The following is a 5929-nucleotide window of genomic DNA, read 5'->3' as shown; positions in this document are numbered from 1 at the left end:
CTTTATAGCAACTTCTCTGTATGAATACTACCTCCCTAGACTATAAGCATGTCTATTCTGTAAATAGACTTCCCCCACTCTGATATGGAATGTCTTCACCTTCATTTCATCACCATTTCTTCAGAATTCATTTGTTTTTAACAGCTGAGCGATAGGGCATGATGACCAATCATTGCCATCTATTGCTCATGTTTTGAACACATCTTTAACTGGGTATCAGAAACAAGGGTAACTTAATATTTGCCACCATTAACCATTTCACATCGATCAGTTTACCAGAAATGTCAAAACAATATACTTTTAAGCCAATAGAGTACTGTCTGTGTATGGTTGGTATCTCTTCTGTCCTCTATAAGTGGAAATTAGCATATTATAGGTTTTACTTAAGCACTGAACAATGGAATCTGTAATTATTCCCATAGAACAAAATGTACAACAGAATTCTCACTACTGATCTAAGACGTTACACAAATATCCTCTTTGCTTAGCCCTCACATTTAGGCCAATTTTGAGATGGACAATCTGAAAAGTTCTCTAAGTATTTTGCAATAGCTTAGATCCAGACCCAAACATCATTGCTTGCAGTGGTCTTCAGTTCCAAACCACTGTGTCTGGTAGAAATGTCTGGAATGTGGAGTACTGTATTTAAAAACAAAGGAATGTGGAGTACTGTATTTAAAACAAAGGAAAAGAATCCTTAATAGCTGCTCCATCACTTAGCTGAACAAAATTCTGTACCCACAATATCCTGGAAGAAGGGAATGGTAATGATGACAGAAATGATGGAAAAAAATGATTGAAATAAAACTGTATACAGTGACCAGAATTAATCATTTTGAGGCTTGGAACAAAGGTGAAATAAATAATTAAATAAGTAAAACAAAACCCCTGCTTTTATCCCATAAAACTCTTAAAAAGCTAGTAACAAAATTCAGAGGGCCCAGTGTTCAATTCCAAAGAAAACTCTATGAAAGGCCAGGAAGCCATTTCTGCTTGGTTACCCTTAAGCTAAGGATCAAAGTAGAAAGATATCTCATTTCCATATATAACTTCAAAATATTTTTAAGAAGAAAATCAGAAGATGGATCTTAAGACTAGTTATTCTTAAGCTAACTTGTATTAGAGGAAGGATTAAGGAAACTACAATGTCTCTTTTCTGGGAGATGTGCACGTGCTCTATTGTACAGCAAACTTCTTCATATATCTCTTGTAATTTTTGGTCTGTAAAAAACAAGAAAGAGTGGGACAGGTTTTTTATTGCCTCCTCTCATAAGCTTTCCATATGCTTCTATGACCATGTTTTGTTTTCAATTTCAGTGAAGGTTTTTATTTGGAGACTCATAAAATTGTAATTTATTACAGCTTCTTTTTATAAAATGGAGGGGGTAAGAGGGAAATATTGAGATAGCATGTGCAAGCAACCTCAAGGAATGAATTTGTGAATTTAAAGCATCATTCAGCTTATCAGCCCCTGCTTCAGTTATTGGCAAATACATTTCCTCATTCTTTAACCTATGATTATGTATTCTCACTGTACATATAGAAAGTCTAAGTGACTTTTCAGGCAATATACATTCTTTTTTGAGGGGTATGGAATTCAAGAGCTGGACCTCTAAAAATCTTAAATAGGTCATTCTGATGTATAATAGGTGTACTGAGAAATGGTGAAGAGAACTGCCTCCTGAGAAATATCACTAAAAATCACATAATCTTGTTAAAAGTTTACAATCTTTGTGGGGCTACATTACTAACTGTCCAAGGCCTAATGCAGCCTACGGACAATGGGTTGGACATGGCTGGGCTATGATGGGTCGATCCTGGTGGGGAACAGAGCATTGAATGCTCTTGAATGTACACAGGTTTATGCTTCATTTGGTCTGCACTGTCACATTTGTGATTTGTTTAGATAGCAAAACTAGTCAACAAACGTACCCAGGTTCACCTGCAGTACCTGATTCTGCTCTGTTTTGAGGATTGGGTCATGGACCAGCCTGGGCCAGAGATCTTGTTCTGGAGTGGGATTTCTACAGAAGAAAACAAAGCATATTTCATTTACTATCTGCCTAGTTATTTTTCTGTGCTGTTCTCCAGTATTAAATTGGTTTGAATCAATCAAAGCCTTACACTTGAAATAGTGTAGAAACCAGGCTCTAATGCATTAGAGCATGGTCCAAAGTTATGATGAAACTTCAGGTAGTCACTGACTTCAGTAGCATGAGCATATCTTTTCCAGCAAGGAACTATGTTACTTTTACAAGATCACACCACTGGTGTGGGATATTGCACCAGCACAGCCTATCTAGAAGGTGCAATCAGGGAGGTAGTTTAAAATTTTGTGAAAACAATGCAAAAGTATATTTGATATGTTCTATGTTTGATAGATGTGTATGCATGTATGCACACACGCACACATGTTATTTGAATATCTTCTTATTTCTGAAACACTTCCCACTCTGATCCTGGAGCTGAAATTATATATGTTAAGATATGGCAGTAATACAGCACTACTGTTGTTTTAAAGTTTGGAGGGAAGGCCCTCCTGGTAAAAAGTTCATTGGGGTGGGTCAGCCTGAGCATTGAAGGAGAAACTCAAGTCCCACAGAATGTTTGAAATCTACTTTTGCAGGGGCTATAAGGAAATATGAGAGCTCCGCCAGAGAGAAACTGTTGGGTAATGGATTTTTTTTCCTCTAAATAGAACATAGAGCAGGCTTTTAACTGCTTTTTCCTCATCATAGATATTGAACCCCATTCACTAATGTTAAAGGGAAAAAAAAAAGAAGAAGATTCCATGTAAAATTCCTACCAAGAGTAAATACAGAAATTGAAACGAAGTGTGCAACGCACACTCTTTTCTTTCCTTCCTGTTTTGTTTTGTATTTTCTAGCTCTGCTTTTTGGACAGCTGAATGGGGGCTGGGAAAGTGTTTACAATATTTTCACATGATTGAGATGGCAGAGTTCTTGCAGTTCGTGAAAGGCCTTCTGTTTTCAGATGGCATTGAAAGTTTACCGTCTTTCCAGACAAAAGGAAGAGAGCCCGTTGCCAGCGGATGAGTAATGGGCATGGCCTCCAGACAATACCTCCTATCCAGCCCTAAATCTACATGGTGTTCTTAGGCTTCCCGGCTTCTCCAAAGCAACCTTTGTCTCTGCTCTGGGAGACCAAAACTGCTCGTTGGGTGAGTGGGGAAGCAGCCAAGAAGGGAAGGCTCAGTGACAACAGTTGCTCAGTGCTCAATGCCCAATATCTGCCTTCTTGCTATGCTACTATAATAGTTGGAAACCCATCAACACTCGGGCATCTCCTATACAAATATGTTGCAGACCATCTGTATAGTTCCAGTTCCAGAAAATTCCAGTAACTCACTAAGTTTTAATACTATTTTTTTTCCCCTCATTAATCTGATGGGCTGCCCTGAGATAAGTGATTAAAGCAAAACCGTGCCATAATTACCTCAGAGCTAAAGTTGCACAGAATTTGCCAATTCCTGTGTTTGTTTTCTTACGAGGAACTTGAAATAGGCATTTTCCACTGTTAATTTTTAGGTTCTGTTAATACTTTTCTTGTCAGAAAAACATTTTGGTGAAAATGATTGTGAATATATTCTATCAAAAACTCGACCAGATGATTCTAAAGTTTTTCCATAGTCTCTGTGCACTTGTTGATGTTATAGGGACCAGTAGATGATTGTTTAATTGTTTCTATTAAAGTTTCCTAGAGCTAGTCTGAATTGATGTATATATGTAATTACATACTACATGTGTCCTGTGTGACTGTCTCCCTGCCTACCTGCATAAGAGAACTTGCTTTCTGTTCTCATGTACTTTAAGCACATGGATAAGAGCTTTCTAAGAATTAACTGAGCAGCCATTAGCTACACTAAATTTTGAATATTTTCTCAGCTAAGAGTAGCCAGTTACCAGTTCTTATCCTTCTAGACTGATTTGATGGTGTACAGACACCAATTTGTTGGTGTCAGGAAAACAGGCAAAAACATTTTGCCTGGATTTCTTAGGGGGTGGCTGCAGCTGCTACCAGCAATGTACTGATTAATCTGTAGTAACCTGTAGTGCTGACAGTCCCAGGTATACAAGGAGCATATTAAAGTTATTAGCCAAACTGTTTTCTAAATTACCTGAGTAGAGCTTTCAAGACAACTGATTCTATTTTTTGGACTTTTTAAAGAGTTAACTGTTTAAAACAGCATTGAAACAATCTGGCTTCATTTCTTCAGCTGAAAGAGCAAGTCAGCTGAAACTCCTTTTTGCTGAAAGGGGGAAAAAAGGGAGGTCGTTTTTCTTCTAAAGAGCATGACCATACACATTCCACTCTGGTGCTTTTAAAGGGGACTTCCCTGTTTCAGGAGCCCTGGAGCACTGAAATACCAACACTTCTTAATTGTTTAATATATTATAACTTAAAACATTTACAGAAGTGTTCTCCAAGAATTTCACTGTTCCATGTGCTTGGTCTTTCACCTCCTAAAATAATAGGCTATTTCCCCTTGGTTTTCTTGTGCTTGGTGCCACAGCAGGACGCACACTGTGCAGCAGGGGAAAGGGAAGTGGAAAGGAAGGCACAAGTGGGGTTCTCTGACATCACGGCTCACACGTGTGGCACACACAAGCATCTCTATCTGGCATAATATGGCTGGAGGAAGGGGAAAATAGCATGTCTTGCACTTGGACATAAAATTTTTGAGGAGAAAAATATCACAGTGTTAAGCATTTAAACATCATGCTGCACAAAGGCCTTTAACGCTGTGCCCTCTGAGCAGCATCCCAGAGTGAGTGATAATTCTAGTACCCAGCAGAGCCAAGTTTACAGCACTGTATGATGCAGACATCTTACAGCCTTTCTGAGGCCATGCCACAAACTGTGCGTAGTGTTGCACAGAGGTGGTGTGATGGTGAAGTACTTTGCATGGAGAGAAAAAAGAAGTAATTCTGAAGAAAAACCAAACCTTATTTCGGTTCAGTGGAGGGAAAGTATGATAAAACAATTGGCCTGGCCTGTGCTTAACTAATTTAATTTTCAGTTTGTCTAGCCAAATTGAATGGGATCTTTTTCTGTTCTTAAGAAATCAGTCGCTTAACACTGAGCACTTGGGGCTCTGCCCTGTGCTTCAGTGGGGATCTTCCCTGGCACAGAAGGATCCGGGCTGGATCCAACCACAGCCATGTTATCTTCTGCTGTGGGTCCCAGCTGCCACCCGCATGCCATGTGTGTGGGTCACCTGAATGTGCTGTGGTGGAACTGGGCAAAGGGCCTTGGGACAGTGAACACAGCTGTTTGTAGAGTCTCCCTTCTTCCCGAGTATCCTCTTCAGTGTGCAAATACAAGCTTGCACAGATGGCTTTGGAAGAGTTGGAGTTTGAGGCCCTTCCCCAATGGCTCCCTGCGAGGCTTCCAGCCAGGAGCTGGCAGGAGGGTGGCAGTGGCTGCCCCAGGGAGCACTCGGTGCAAAGCTCAATGCTTCAGTGGCAGCAGAGGAGCGAGCCGCGCAGTGAGCAGCTCCAACCCCATGCTTCCCAGCCAAGCTGCCTGCCATCCCTTTGAACCCAAGGTTCCATGTGACAGGGCAGTGATCTGGCTGCTGAGCCACTAGACTAATATTGTTCTTTTAATCTTGCAAAAATGTGTTATAAAAGAGTTTGATTCACATGAGAAATTAAGTATAAGATCTGTCCTCATAAAGACATTATACCATGAATGCTCTCTTTCTGCTGGCTGCAAGAATAGGTGGCTCAGGGGTGAAAGGCTAGCATTTACATTTAAATACACCTATTGGAATCGCACAAACAGAAGGCTGAAACTACTGCACTCTCTCTGAATGCTTTTAGGGTTGCTGCTTTTTTATACTGCAGCATCTTCTCTCTCTCTCTTTTCTTTCTTTCTTTCTTTCTTTCTTTCTTTCTTTCTTTCT

Source organism: Meleagris gallopavo, chromosome 2, assembly GCF_000146605.3.
Source record: "Meleagris gallopavo isolate NT-WF06-2002-E0010 breed Aviagen turkey brand Nicholas breeding stock chromosome 2, Turkey_5.1, whole genome shotgun sequence".
In the NCBI taxonomy this organism is placed as follows: domain Eukaryota; kingdom Metazoa; phylum Chordata; class Aves; order Galliformes; family Phasianidae; genus Meleagris; species Meleagris gallopavo.
This window is presented reverse-complemented; position numbering follows the sequence as displayed.